Below are 17,051 nucleotides of genomic sequence, written 5' to 3'. Positions count from 1 at the left end.
AGTGTCAGTGCAAATTTTGTTAGATTTTATTGCAGTTTAATCATCTCAATGAATGTTTTAATAGGCTGATATTTCAGAGAGCGAATGGCAATGCAGTGATAAATTGTGTGGGGTGAGTCGCCCCCCCCCCTTGCCTTACCTCTCCCCTCTTTCGCCTTTACGCTGCAGAGAATCACTAATGTAGACCTGCACAGCTATTTGTCCACTTATTGGTGCAGGGGAGTATTGTGTTATATAATTAGATTATTCATATTCATTTTAAAACAAACAGACTAATCTGTAATTGGCGAGCAGGGCAATAAGTGCTGCTTTTTCTTACTGATACTGCTCCAACTTTCCCCCCTTTTTTTGCATTTAAAGTCTGCATTTTCTTATTGTTTTGCCTTCCAAATGCCTTTTTATGAATTCATCAGGTTGGACCACCGTGCTCCACCTTACTCACAGGCCTCCCACACCATTTAACATGTCTTTGCCCCTCCTCCTCTCTCTGAGGATTGCTCCTTTTCTCCATTTGTCATCCCCCTATCCCTCTTTCCCATTATGTACATATCTTAATCGCCCCATTTTCCTCCTCTGCTTGATTCCATCCATTCCCTGTTTTATCTTTTTTCTTCTTTGACCTTCAGTCCCCTGGCTTCATTACTCTCCCCCAATTTCTGTCCCTGTTTTCCTGAAGGTGGTAAAGGCATGCAAAATCAACATGGCGGTGACATTTTGGGCACCAATCCTCCCCCCTCTGGCTTTGTCTCATATATACTGTTGTCCTCTGCCAGCGTGGATGTATGATGTGTGGTATGACTCTTCTAATAAGGACATGGATGAGAGAATGGAGGAGGCTGGGGGCTGTAATTAAAGACCGAAGGGTCTCTGTGAATAAGTAGGGAGGGAGGGGAGGTAAAACGGTGGCTATCTGCTGCTGGAACAATAAATCAACCTGCCCCTTTAGCCGCCCTCAACACAATATCACGATACAACATTCAGCCCCCCTCTTTGCAAAAGCAATTCCGTCATGTCTTGTTAGCTCATTCGTCTTCATCAGCACCAGTGGGAGGTACACAGCCCCCCAACTCACCTCCAACCGCCCCCCCTCCCAATGCCAGGCGCCATTGATCAAAGCCGAACCAGCCTGTGCATCAGCATGGGCATGGGTGTCATATCATTCACACACACACACACACACACACACACACACACACGCACAGTGGTGTGCAACAGCTGAAGTGGCAACAACAGTTAAACTAATCTTAACTTGGCCGCGCAGATCCGGGTCGCACAGTAATGTTATTAATGAACGCATGGTTAACACACACATCGCGCTAATGGCATTCAGGGCCAATTAAGGGATGACTAATTAATGAGACATTTCCTATAAGGCTTATTGATATGTTAATTTGCAGTCATATAAATCACAGTCTTAATTGTACTGCCTTCAGATAATAAGATTTCCATTACCCATAATGATGAATTGTTAAGCCAGCTGAGTGGTTGATTCACGCAGAAACACTGTTGTTGGTGTTGTTCTTTTTTTGTTCAGTTTTTGTTGTTGTTGAGGAAACGGATCTACATATATATATATATATATATATATATATATGACTATGCTGAAAACATTTTAACAGGACTTAACAAAATAAATATATATAGCGATACATTTATAAAATTTTGATCTTATGTTATTGTTTTCAGTGTTTTATTATTTGTTCAAATAAATGCAAAGCTAAAACTATACTGAAATATAAGTACACTTCTGCATTTCCCTTCACATTTATCCACACAAATGTGATAATAGCTTTAGAGTTTTTAATTAGTTTTAATAAACTTTTAGTTATGTTTTGTTGTCAGAGTGTGTTTGCTAGTTACAGTTAAATTTTGTCAGTGTCTAGTTCGCTCAGTTTCTGTGGTTTAAATCCATGCTCAATATATTATTATTATTATTATTATTATTATTATTATATGTTATAGCTAAAACAACGAAAACAGAAATGTATTTAATTTGGTTTTTATTTTTTAATCAGGCAATATCATTTTAGTTTAGTTTTAGTAAAGGATATCATTTTTTTTTATTTGCAGTTTACAAAACAATCATTTTAACTGATTATTGAACTGAAACTCTGATTCACACCATGGTGGTTCCCAGTGTGAACAGTGTATTCCTGCCACTCAGATTTGGTGTTTTGTGCACCTCCACAGTAGCGGTTCAAAGAGGGGAGGGCATTGTTTTTCCTGCCCTCATTTCCCAGATGATCCGGGGACCCAAACTGGGAACTTTCCCATTACCTGTTTGTATCTTTAATCTCTTTGGGGTTTTCGACTTGAATATTTTTTCATTGCTTATAAAGAAAACACCAATATTTTTCTCATACTGTCTGTCTGAATATACCTTTATTCACCCTCTTTCTGAAACACTGTTGTAGAGTGTTTATCCTGAAAAAGCCCAGATTGCTCTGATCGGTCAGTGTTTCCGGGTCTTCTGCATTCGCATGATCAGTATCTCTGCACCGTCATTGCAGGCAGTCAATGACTGTAACGGCAGTCTCAATATATTGACTGTAGTTTAGTTGTTTTAGAGTCCTGGTGGCTCGTTCAAAGGCACAGTTTCTCAATACTGGCTGTGTGCATTTCTCTGTGGATTGAGCATTTTGATACTTTCACGGTATTTATATAGCACCTAGACCTTCTTTATGATTTAAAAAAAGACACAGAAAGCTCACTTTTTACAATGAAGGACCTTTAATTGAGATGTTAAATGCAGGGCACTGACTTGTTATACAGTTTTTAAACATTGTGCTATTTATACTCCCTTTAGTCTAGTTTAAATGCTTAATTTGAATCCAATCTACATTTTCAAGCTGTAATGCTGCACTGGAGAAATACTGTAATAAGGTTGGGATTTTTCCCCCTGCATTACATGACGGGGTCACACAGTTCAGCCATTAATTTCCCCACACAGCTGTAGAATATGGCTCGAGTTACATCCTGGCTGCCATAAAAAGAGGGGTTTGATCTGAATGCCATGTCATTAGCGGTTTGGTGGCAATGGAGAATAATAATGCAGATAAACAATGGAGGTGTCTGCTCCCACACAACAAAGAGAGGCGAGCTGAGAAATCGTTGCTGCTTTGCTCTTTTGCCACCAGCTACAAAACATTAATTCAAACGTCTGTAAAGGTTTGTCTTTACTTGATAACACAACACAGGAGACATGTTTAAAAGAATGGAGCTCAATCTCACCTGACTGATCATCAAAGCAAATTAAATGAAATCAAACTATATTGATATAGTGCTTTTCATACATATAAATGTAACACAAAGTGCTTTACAAAAAATAAGAATAAAAACAGACAATAAAAATGACAAAACCCACACGTCACATCCCCACATACACATCTGTACGTACACATACAAATACATGCACGCACATAGACACGTACGCACACAAACACACACTCAGATTCGCACACAGCACATATTGATTGACAGTGTAGAGACATGGAGACATGGCCAGGCACCGAGGATCCAGATGAGGAAAAAGCAACCTGTGGGATCCTCCACACTGAGAGGTGGCAGAGCCCACAGCCGCCACAGAGACCACCAGGACCCGGGTAGACCGGGGCGGACTCCAAGACCACATCCCCACGGGCAGATCGAACACACCTCAGTGCGGAGGCCCCCACGAGGGAACACTGGAGTTAAAAACTAAAAGACTAAAATACAACAGGACAGGATAAAAACTAAAAGACAACAGGAAAGAAAATACAAATGATGTGATGAACAACTAACTAACTAAATAGATAACTAAATAGGTGAGTAAATAAATAAATAGTAAAATAAATAGTAAAGTAATCAGTTAAAAGCTAGACCAAACAGGTGAGTCTTGAGCCTCCTTTTAAAAACATCAGTCTCTGTGGTCCTGATGCCCTCTGGCAGGCTGTTCCATAGGCGCGGGCCATAATGGCTGAATGCTGCCTCCCCGTAGGTTTTAGTTTTAACTCTTGGAATAATTAAAAGGCCGGTGCCAGAGGACCTCAGGACCCGCGAGGGTTGATATGATAAGAGCATATCAGATAGATAAGATGGCCCAAGACCATTAAGACATTTAAAAAATAATAAAAGAAATCATTAGGATATTACTCCAACGAGCCTGATTTATTGGGTAGATATTTTACATGACAATGCTTTTATATGAAATATATATAAGTAATGGAATAATGGAAATAATTTGATTCTTTTTACAGAATATTTAATGCGACTGAATCCCTACGAGCCCTGCTATCATCTTTTTAAGATTTTACTTTGAACAGCTCTGACATTAAAGAAGCTTATTATTGATGAGTGTAAACACAAACACACGCACAAACATAGCGACTGTCTATCAATGCTTCACCCTGTCACAACGCAGCCCAGACAATTGATTGACAGCTGTCAATCCAGCTGATGTGAGCTGACTGAGGGGGTCAGTCATGGTACCAGGGGGCCGTCTGTGTCGTCAGAGAGGGACGGGGTGGGAGGGGGATAGAAATAGACAAGGTCTGCCGTGGTCCACTGGGCTCTCCTCTGCCCCACCCTGGAGGGACAGGCTGGTCGGGGGGGAGGTGGGGGGAGAGAGAGACAGAAACACACAGAGAGACAGAATGAGAGAGAATAAGAAGGCCTCTGGGTTTGTAAATGTTTGACCGTCACAGATATAGATATGCATGAATGTAGGCACATGACACATGCACTCGACTCAGCTTGGCATAAGAAAAGTCAGCCTTAAATGTCTCTAAAAATATCTGTCTGTCCATTAGTCTGATGGACGGAGGATGATAGGAAGAGACAAATACATTAAGTAATAACTTAGGAGGGGAATGCACCTCACGTCCCTGCTCTTGCCAGCCGGATACAAACGAGTAAAAGAAAAGGAGAGAAATGAAAGGAGACGAGAGAAAAAGCTAAATGGCTGGAGGGAGGCATGCTGTGCTTTTAAAAAAAATAAAATAAGACTGTATATTTTGGTCACCGTCTCTGCGGAGGCGAGGGAAAGAGAGACAAGAGAGGAGAGAGGGTTTATAAAGCAGCGGGAGAAAGTGTCAAAAACAGACAGCTACATAGACAAAAGCAGGATGCTGAAAGTATTCACCTTTTAAGGGTAAGAAGTGGGGAGGAAAAAAGCAGACAGACAGTCAGAGAAAAGACCGCTGGTGTTGACAGAGACTATTAACAGTCGGATGGTACACTGAAAGACTCAAAGCAGAAATGGAAGGATCAGGCTGTATTCACAATGAAGATGGAGAGCGACAAAGAGGAGCTCGAGTGCGAAGAGAAGGGAGGAAATGTAATGGAGGAGAGGTAGCCAAGCTGTCAGTGGTCTCTGGTCCATGCTAACCAAACCCTCCAACATGGCTGCTGGTCACGCACACACACAAATACACACAGAGATTCATTCCTCTTGCAGACTGTCTGATCCTCTCTCCTCAGGGAGGTGTTAGTCTGGAGGAATCTAAGGGGCTTCGTTTGGACACCAAAGTGAGGGGAGTAATAATTCTCTCGCCCTCTCCTCCCCCAACCACTCAACATAGACACACCCTTCTAGCCAAAACACACACACTTTCAATCACACCAAGCCACCAACAGGCAGAGGTGACTGCTACATTCAATACAGCACAGGTGAGTGTGTAGCAGTGAGTGTTGTCATCCTGGTGGTCAGCTCTCGTATCAGATCCAGCCCAAATCCCTCTGCTCTTCACAGTAACACAGAGCTGACAACACTGCTGTGAGCAGGAAGGCTGCTAGAAAAGGACAAAATTAGAGGTCAGTTACAGAACAGGTTTAAAAGTATTGATTTTTTTAAAGGAAAGGTTGGTACATGGCAACTGGGAGACTCGACACCCAAGTTGGGGTGTTGTTTATACCACAAAACTTAGTGGAGAAAAGAAATTGAACTCATCTAACCAGAATGAATTCATGTGTCATGTGACAAGTGTTTGGAGGTGGTGTGATTCAATGACTACCTGCACTGGTGTTGTGAGTTTGTAGATTGGCTTTTTTTTTTCAAATGTATAAGTATATTTGTTTATTTAGAAGGATCCCCATTAGCTTGACTAAAGTGGAGCTACTTTTAGTGGGGTCCACATTTAAAACATACATAAATAAAATTAAAAATATATATTCACATAAAATGACAAGTATATTCATTCCAATCGTGGCATACTGCATCATAGATTACCACCATAAATTAGCTAAAGTAAAAAAGTTATCATATCAGGAGTATTTACATCATACAATGTCGTACAGTGTCATACATACATCATACAGTATTTATTTAGTTGCAAACATCCCTATAAAAGTGTCACATTTCCGATAACACATGCTTCAACTAAACTTTTTTATTTCCTTTTTTAACACATCTTTCCTTGTAATGTTTTTAATTTCTGTATTGAGATGGTTCCATGACTTCATGGCTCTGTATTTCACAGTGCGATTAAGGAAATTTGTGTGAGTTCGAAGTAGTAAGAACTGGCCCTTATTTACTTGTCGAGTGGCATATCTGTGTGAGGACAAATTCATATTTAATTGGCTATACTGCTCAAATGGAGTTTTGGATTGTAAAAGGCTTCATGTAGACAGATAAAGTGAAGCAGCTAGCCTTTCTTTGACTTTAAAGCCTGATTTCCACCGGGCGTGTTACTGCAGCGTCACGTCAGCGTTGCGTATGCCATTGCAAATAGGTAACACTCTAATCAATGAGAGCATTTCCACCGGGCGCGTAGCGTCACGTTACAGCAGCGTCACGTCTACGCGAGCATTAGGTAGGATTTCTATTTCTCCGCGAGACGCTGCCAAATCGTGTGAATCTCAACAGAGCAGATCGCACCAGACAGGAAGTCCGACTCAGAATCAGCGTAAAACACTTCCGCCCCTTTCAAAATAAAACACAATACGCAGTTCATGCAGCCTAAAACTACTTCACATCAACATTATGTTATGACCGGGGCACCAGATCAGCAATCAATCAATCAAAGGGTCTCAGAGGATCGGCGACACGGACGACAAGAGACTGATTGTTGAAGTGGAACATCATACAATCATTTATGACATAACATATTGTTTTTATAAGGATAGATGGTCAGATTAACAGATCTTTCACCTCAGAGAAGCAAAGTAAGTTGTTTTTTGTTGTTGTTGTTTACTTTATACACACAGTTTATCCAAAGACTGTATAAATAGTTTAAAGTTTATCACGGGATCTTGCGGTCTCCCGTATGGTCAGGATTATCGCGTGATCTCGTTATCTCACGTGTATACGGCCGGCTCGCTAAGCTGACGTGCTGCTGCTGTAACGCGTCCGGTGGAAATCCCCAGTTAGCCAGTGAATACTAGCATGCATACTCGGTGTACTTGTTCTATATGGACATTGTAGAGCAAGGCGTGCAGCCTTGTTTTGTGCTAGTTGTAATTTGCCCAGGTCCTTCCTTGTGACATTTGCCCATACTATCTGGCAATAATCTATGCTGTGACAGAACAAGAGAAGAAGCCACCAGTTTCCTTAAGTCAGGTGTGAGATGATTACTACAGCGTCTGACTGCGGCTAGTGCTCTGCCCATTTTGCTGACAACTTTGTCAATGTGCCTTGACCAGGAGAGTTTGTTGTCAAGGGTGATACCAAATAACTTGGTTTCTTCAACCTAAAGTTCCCTCAATGCATAGTCTGAGCTCTGGCTCTGCCTTAAGAGAGTGGTTTGACCCAAAGATAATGCTTTTTTGATTTTGGCTATGTTAAGTACCATCATCATGTAAGCAGCTTCCCTGTGGGAGTCCACTGTCCACAAGCATACTGTCCGAATGACTTCCATTGAAGAACACTCTCTGGGATCTGTTCACAAGATAGCTTTCCATCCAGGTAGCTGCAGAATGTTTAAAGCCATAACACCGCTGTTTTTTTAGTTTTTGTTCCAACAGAACTGCTCCACATATCATTTTGTTGTCTCTATACCAGTCATTTGACATTTGAGTCATAGCTGTGCACGTGAAATGTCCTTTTCTGTAAGCATGCTCATACTTGGTTAACAAATTATTCACTGAGAAATATTCTTAAATTTGGTCGAATACTGCTTTCTCTAGAATTTTACTCAGTGCTGGTAGCAAGCTGATTGGACGACTGTTCGGGCCACACAATGATTTTTTCTTATCTTTAGGCAAAGGAATAATTTTTGCTTCTTTCCAGGCCCGGGGAAATATGGCTTATTTCAGGCTGGTGTTCACTATATGACAAACTGGCTCTGCAACATAATCTACAGCCATTCTAATCAGTTTACTATATATCCCATCCATACCTGGTTGTTTGTCACCACATAGTTTTATCAGCTGAGCCACTGTTTGCAGTTATTTCAGTGAACTCAAACTGGCAAGGTTTGTCCTCCATATAATCTTGAATGTAGGCGATGGATGGACATTTGTCAGTACTCTGTGATGATTCTTTCCTCAGTTTGTCTACCTTACTTCTGAAGAATTTATTCTGTCTTGATTGCATGGTGATGTGGTGGTTCAGTTTTACATGTGATCTAGAGTTTAGATTCTATCTTATCATTAAATCTTTTTTTGCTGCTGTGATAGTTTGAATTCCTGGATGTATCTCTCAAACACATTCCTGATAGATATTGTTAGAAATAATGATATCTTTTGTTAGCTTTTAGGAAACAAAATGTATTTTTTATGGCTCAAATTCACCTCACGCAGTATTTTTTACCTTATGTCTCCCCCTCTGTGCCCCCTTGGGAGGCTTTCGGCTTTCTTGTTTGGCTTTGTCCTATGAAATGTCCGTGTCTATAACAGACCATATCCTGTAACAGTAAAAAAATTCCGTCCGGAACGATGAGTTAAATTACAGAACAGCACAATGAATATTTCATTCCCCACCTCACCCTGTAATGTTAATTCTGTCTGCATGGGGCTAAAGACAACACAGTATACAGACACCTTCACTTTTTAAAGACATTTTGTTATGTCAGATATTGCAGTATTTTTCTTTTTAATAAATGTGCAAACGTTTCTAAACTCCTGTTTTCATTAAGGGATTGAGCGTATTGATGAAGGAAAAAAAATCATTGTAAATGATTTTAGCACAAGGCTTCAGCATTAAATTGGACAACAGTGAAAGGATCTGAATATGTTCTGAATGCACTGTATGTTTATGCATACCCAGCTGTGAAAACAGCTGTGGCTGTTGGGTGTGTCATTAGTTTTGCAGCCTCATGGTGGCACTTTAAGAAAAGTCAGGGAATCACTAAAGTCAGCAGGATTCAGCCTTAATGGACCATGCATGTCTGTACAAAATTTCATGACAAGCCATCTAACAGTTGTTGAGATATTTCAGTTTGGACTAAACTGCCCTACAAAGTCTAACTGTAGTAACAACACAAAAGGTAAAAGTTTTTTTAACGTGTTTCAACCGGCCAGCCAAATGGGTTATATGTAGATAAGTGATATGACACCTATTTCTACATGTATTGATGATGTAATTTTTATGCTAGAAAATCATGACGATTTATTTGACCTTGTAATGTAGTTACTGCACTCTGGTTTTGCATTGCTGAGTGCAATAACTACAATGTTGTTGACTTCTTTCAGCTTTTATATTTTGTTTTCAGTGAATAAACATTTTCAAATTGATTTTGTTAGAAGTGTATTTAAGTGTTTAGCAACTTTATTTCTTTCTCTCTAAGATTTGTGTATTTTAGACTTAATACTATAAAGAAATGTTATATTTTAGTCTTAATATCATTTTTATCTCACTTTTTTGCTAAATCACTATCAGACTATCAGACTGCGGTAAGTGAACTTACTGCAGACTGCTTTGGTTTTAAGTTGGATTTTGGAGTTTCTACAATTTTTATGTCATTATTTCTCAAAAATAAAGCAAAATTGAAATCTAAAACGTTGTCACAAGATAAAACAGACATCAAGGAGTTAATTTAGTTGGAATATTTCCATCCAAAAAAACAACGAAATATCCACTCACAGTAATGAGATACAATGGAATCAACAGAAAAGAAAGCTTGTCATGATCACAGGAGCTTCCTATGATTACAATCTATTATTTGCATGTTCTCTATTTAGGCCCATGAAAACTAACCTAATTCACACTCTAAACTAAACTACTTTTTAATCATGTGAACATAGACTCTTATAGGATATTTCCTCTACAGTTACATTTATGTTACTCAAAGTCTGGAGCTTGAGCTATTTTCAATGCCTCAAAACAATGCTGGAGATTGCAAAAACAACTGAAAATAAAATGTTGGTATCAGGGTATCAGAGACCTGCATCAAATTCATTCAACACAGGAGTCTAAGGCCTTTTTTTGGACTGACAGCCCAAAACTGCTTTTTGACATATTGAGATTGTATTCAGATTGCTTTTAGAAAGTCTGGACAGCCAAAATTCAAATGACATCCAATGATAATAGCATGGAACGTTGTAATGTATAGCCTACTCCATCTCTAAATTTGTCTACTGCTTCTATAGACCATATAAAATATGGACGTAGTCTCTGTGATGTGACCATATGTTTTGAAAAGTTCAAAGCTATCATGAACAGGGAATTTAGCTACAGATGCCAAAATCGTTTTTTGTACCAGGCTGTAAATATGTTTATTTCTGCTGTAAAGTTGGGCATTTTAGGAAGGTTGTGTCAACAAGGATTGACTCCCTTTGGAGCCAGCCTCCAGTGGCCAGACAAGAAACTGCAGCCTTTGGTACTTCTGTGTTGGCTTCACTTCTCAGCCCTCGAGGTGGCTGATGCGTGGGACAGAGGAGTTCATTTGTTTGCATTTGTTTGCAGGGCCAAATGATGAAGCTGCATTTAAAGGCTCCTGCGTCAGAGCGTGTAGCTGTGTAGCTACCTAGCTACGTTGTTACTGACACCAGCGTCGTTACCACAGCAACAATGCAGATGGGCCGATGTTGTCTGGACACGCATGATCAGATCACTTGGAAATAACAGTGTAGACAGTGTGTCTCAAAGATGTGATTTGAAGAAAACAAATCGGATTTGCTTGCAGTCTGAACATAGTCAAAGGGACTTCCACAAAATAAGTTCAAGAACAGAGTGGTCATTTAAAAACTGCCTTTTGTTATATTGTAAGTCAATAAAAAGGAAAATAGGAGCACAGTTGACACAGACATAGAAAAACAAGCTACAGGGTTGTGTCATGGGGGGAGAAAGGCGCTATTCGGAAAAGTGTGTGTGTGTATTTGGCCAGATCAATATCAAACAGTGCTGTGATACCACATTCAGCCTCGGGCCTATCAGAGAGAATGTCAACACTCTCTGGTGAGATGATCCTACCAACTATCTCCATCACACACACACACACGCACACACACACACACACACACACACACACGCACACACAGTCCCTGCGTCACCTTTTTCCCAATTCATTATTATCAAGCTCGCAGGGCCTCATTAGCAGCAGGCCAAACAATGCTGCTTCCACAAACATAACAAAACAAAACAAAACGCGCCACAACAGTAATTGCCTTCTTCCTCCATGTCTCCTCCTCAAAGCCTCCTTCTTCAGCTGACACCTGCTATGGAGCAGTTTAACGGGAAACAAGTCAACACACACACACACACCGACTAGACCCGCCTCTCTAGGACCACTCTTTATTTATTTACAATTTTGTTTTATCCTATCTTACCTTAGTCCTATGACCTTAAAACAATAAAAAACAAAACAAATCAATAATGTTCTTGAATACCAGTTTTTCTAGAGGACACTTTATACTCTTAACCTCCTACAGTCTGCTACATCATTCACCACTTATACATACTGCCTCCTCCCATTTGCTTCTCTTCCAATATCCATGAAATGTATACTGCAAGCTGTGGACTTTTTACAAAAAGAAGAAAAGAAGACAACAAAAAGAAGCTTAAAATGGACAAGATGAAACAGTATGCATTCGAGAAACAGTATGAGTATGAAAACATAAGGGAAAACAGCAAAAGAGGGATGAGAAAGAGAGAGACAGCAGGAGGAACAACAAAAATAGGTAAAATAGACAGAAGGGATGCTCCACTGCTTGGCTGACACACATGGGGTCTCTGCAGACTGAGAGGATGCGAGGAGAGGAAGGGGAAAGAGAGAAAGAGAGCTGTGTGGTGTGGTGAGCAGCATCCACCCCCCTCCTCCCTCACTTCAAGCCTCCACCTCCCTCCACCCCCACAGTGGAACTGTATGCTTGGCTTCTCCTGGTTTCTTTAGCATTCCTCCCCATCCTCTTCCAAAGCCTGGGAGAGGACCGAGGCAGACAGCAGGGCTTGTCATAGTCATAGGCCTAGGTCCAAGCAGTGTGTGTGTGTGTGTGTGTGTGTGTGTGTGTGTAGAAAGTGCATATGAACTTGTACTATGTATATGAACATGTTTAAACATTTGTATGTGTGCATTGTGTAATGTGTTTATTTCTTATTTCTTTATGCATGAAGGAAGATCTCGCTGCTTTTTCATAATTATTTGTCTGGATACGATTGCCAAATATTACAGATGGACACACCTCAACTACTTTCATGAAAATAAATAACTATAACCTAAACCAGCCCCTTCCAAACACACCAAAGCATAAATGGACATCAAATAGATATTTAACAGATATAGACATCCAGGTGTCACATGAGTCCTTTTGTTCCCTCTGTCGTGTTGTCAGGAAGATCGTGGGCAAGCTGTCAGTACACCAAGCAGTAATCTATGGACTTGAAAAGTCTTAAACGTTCATTATTTCTAATGGCAATGGAAAATTATCTCACTTCTCACTTAATTTATTACTTCAGTAAAGATTTTCAAAATGAGTTCATGGTCTCAATCACAAGTTTCAAGTCTTCTTCAGTACAGCATGATGTTCTTTTTGTAAATTACGGTCCCATTTAGAGTGAAATACACTGTAAAAAAAGATAAACAATAACTACTCAATAAAATTGAGGCAACAGATTTCAGGCAATATTATTAATTAAATCTAACTACATTACAAGTTCAGTTAATAACAACTTAACAGGAAGTGCCTGTCAATTGAAAACGGACCAAATCTATTGTGTTGGATTCATTCAAAATTCTCTTGATTTAGAATTACATACACATAAAGATTATATTTAATGTGATCAAAATAAGTACATTCTATCTCAAACATTTTTATCTTAAAGTTACTTAAACAACTGCCTCAAAATCAAGGACGCATTTACATAAAATGAAATGACTACAGAATAATTTATTACAGTGTAGACGATAAAGCAGGGCATGCTTGGGCACTACCACAGCACACTGTGTTTTCTTCTTAGAGCTTTGACCCTTTCACAGTGTGCTTTTAGTTCATGAAAGTTAATTACAACACTTTGGTCCCTCAAATTTCTTGTTTAGTGCTCAGTTGGACTAAAATATGGCTTTTGATTTTGACTGTTGAACGTGGGATTGTGTGATGTCAAGTACTGCAGCTCTATATCAGTAGGCCTATACAATCTCCTCTGTTTAAAACCATTATTAAGTAGGATACCATACAAACATGGCATATGTTTTCGTAAGAAATCATACGCACCTGTTCATAAGAATACTTTGATTTACAAATGACAGCAGACGGCAGACAAACAAACAATTATAAGTTTTTGATGAACCTTATGAACAACATATCTGCTTAATGTTCACTGACAAGATCACTCTTGCAGTACAAAATCCTCCTGTAGCAACAAACAGCATTACCGTTTTGTTAAGGAACAAAAGGCCCCATGTTAGGGTTATTGAAGTGGAAAAGTGGAAAAGTGATTTAAAGCACAAAACAAGAGTGTTTACTCTAACGGTAGGGTTGGTTTAAAAATGTAAACAAATGTGTGTATATGCCACTGGTGGTATTCAGCTCACTGACTTAATTAAGTACTAATACCACACTGTAAAATTACTCCACTACATGTAAAATTCCTGCATTCAAAACTTACTGAAGTAAAAGTACAAAAGTATCAGCCTCAAAATATATTAAAAGTATCAAAAATAAAACTACTCGTAATGCAGAATGGACCCACTCAGATTGTTTTATATATTCTAAACATATTATTAGATTATTTGTATTGATGCATTTATGTAACACAAAACCTCAAAATAACTAAAGTACAGTACTTGATTAAATGTACTTTCCACCACTGGTATATGCTTGTGAATGCTTGTTTATTCCATGTGTAGGTGTGTGTGTATGACTCAGCGTGCGTGAGCTGCCAGTGTGAATGAACAGGAGGTCTCTGCAGGCAGTATTGGCAGAAAGACCTCTGTGACTTGTGGAAGCTTAAACACTCACACCAGGGACTCGGGCTTGACGCACACATCCCTCTGCCAACTATCGTCTCTCCAATATCTATAAATTATTCACCAAGCCGCGATTGAAGGGACGGAGATCCTAATGAGAAAAATGTTGCAGGGAGACACTCAGCCCTGTCAGTGCGTGCCCGTGAGCGTGTGTAAAGTGTAAATAGACACCATGTCATTACATATGGAGAGGGTGTGTGCCTGAAACATACGTGTGTGCGGTGTGTGTACAGAGAAACTAATTAGCATCAGTGCCGCTGGACAAGAGGAATGATTAAGTCCCTGTGTAATTAAGCCATGGTGGAATAGCAGAAATTCAGTCCGATCTTTAACCGCTCAAGGGCGAATTTATGAAAGGATTGCGCAGCTTTTGCGGCTGCTTAACATGCTCAAATAAGACAAAAACAAACCATCTAATTCTTAAAGAACCGGCAAAGGGTGTAATGCGTCTCTAACTATGCTGCCAAGCAAATAGCGTCTGCGCATGTTGTGGAACACAAAACATTATTTAACATTGGACCCTGAACGATGCTGTCGACGTGTCTCACTCTGGAGACTGATGGCGCTTTCACAAACCAATTCCATTTGGTTGGTCCGAATCAGAGTGAAATTGATACTTTTGGTTCGTCTTGTATTTAGTCTGGTTTGCTTTCGCAGTGAATAAATGTAAGAGGACCAAATTAAAAGATTTGCGGAGGGGCGTCTACGAAGTCTGGAAATATTTGTTGGAAAGTCGCTGGTGGAAAATATAAACATGGAAATCAACATGGAGCCAAACGCACAATGAAATACTGCTGTCAATGTTTTTAATCTTGACTCTGCGATGATCTATCTCTGATCTATTGTGCTCACAAAACCTTCAATCTCAAATTTTTTATTTTTATAAACGTCATTGTTTTTGGGACTTTATTTAGCATCTCCTGTATGCGTTCTTTGGCCAGATGTCAAGTAAACTTCGGACTTCAGCAGAAGTCCAAATACCACCTGTTGCATCTTTCGCTCTGAGTACATCTCGCAAAAGGTAGCCCACAATCGGCTGTGTTTTGTTTAATTTCCTGCAATTGGGTCACATTACGTTCACAGTGCACTCAAACCGCACGAGGGTTCATTTGGAAATAGGCAGAGATCCTCTCTCGCAAGTGGTCTCAGTACGATTGGATCATCCACAAGCAACCAAAGGATACATAACAAGGATTTAACTGTGTTTTAGCTGTTGAGAGAGATTTTTAAAATGGACATTATAGTCAATACATATTCTACAATGAAGCCAATGTATTATCCACTGCTTGCATAGGTATAGAGCTTTTTTTCTGGCCCTCTAATTGGGGTAAACTAGGGACAAAGTTGTCAGGTCATGATGAATCTGTTATTGAGAAATCTTTAGCTGTTGGACATCCAATCTTCCCCTTGAGGGGTAACCTGTCTCCAGTGGTAAGTTCAGTTAAACTGAAGTGATGGTGAAGTTTGTCAAAAGAGAATAACAACTCCATGTTACAGGCACAGCTATAGGCATGTGGCTATTGTGGTGAAGAGACTTGGAAGTCCCCCCAAATCTATGTTTAGCACAAAGGCATGAGATTTGTGTCCATCTTCCCCCCAAATTGTTAAACTTTGTTTTAAATGCAACCTCTTGGCTGCTAGCTGTTTTGCAATGGGACGCAGAAAAGCAAACAGACAGAGGAGCAGATGACACAAATACATTGAAGTTTCTATCTCCCCTACCTGTCGACTTTCTCCTTCTCCTCCCAACAACCCCGCACACCTCTTGCTGTCTCTCTCTCTTTTACCTTGGAGTCTGGCCGTCATGCTCCTGTGGCTCCACTCTAAAGGTTACGCTGTGTACCCACCGTCACTGCCTGTCACTCCCCCACCACCAGCCACACAGACACACAGACACAGACACAGACACACATATACACACACACACACACACACACACACACACACACACACACACACACACACACACACATGCTCCATCAGTCCCAGCCCCTGTCAACAATATACTGTCCATAGAATCACCAACCTACCTACCGTGTGCCTTTGCAAAAAGGACATTGTGGTGAATACAGTAAGAGAGCCTGGACAGGTTACAAGTTTTAACAGTTCTGGTGTAAGTAGGTGGAGTGTTTGTTGGTGTATTAAGAGTGTAAGACAGACACATCATTCAGAGAGACAGAATGAATGTGCATGTAAAAGTACGAGTGTGCTTGTGTGTGCATGTCCATTTGCAGTGTGCTGGCCTTGGCACATGGAATTAAAATGCTGCTCACTTGAAAGAAATCAACAGGGTCCTCAGAGGCCTCATCTCCTCCCTCTTCCGACATTTCTCCCTCCTTTCTTTCTCAAAGATGAATCCTGTGCAAAAAGAGTGTCTTGTGAGGGGAAAGGGTAAGACAAGAAGTGGAACATCATATTACAACAGTCAGCTAGGATAAAATCCACTGTGGTTTGTAATTTGTTACAAACAAATCATCAAATACAAGCTCTTCCTTGTAGTTTCTGTGAGACTCACTATCTCTGCTGCAATGACTGCTGCATTCCTGCAACGTGGGCAGAATAAGAATAACAAGAAAACCAAGCATTATTTTAACTTAGGAACTAGCAACATTTAAATACCTTAAATTAGCTACTTTTCTAGTGTTACTTACAATTTTTTTTAGAAGTGAAACATGATACAAACTAGAAAAGTGCACACAGTAGAGTGGAGATCTCTGCAAAGGGTTGAGAATC

Source organism: Centropristis striata, chromosome 3 (assembly GCF_030273125.1).
Source record: "Centropristis striata isolate RG_2023a ecotype Rhode Island chromosome 3, C.striata_1.0, whole genome shotgun sequence".
Classification (NCBI taxonomy): Eukaryota; Metazoa; Chordata; class Actinopteri; order Perciformes; family Serranidae; genus Centropristis; species Centropristis striata.
This window is presented reverse-complemented; position numbering follows the sequence as displayed.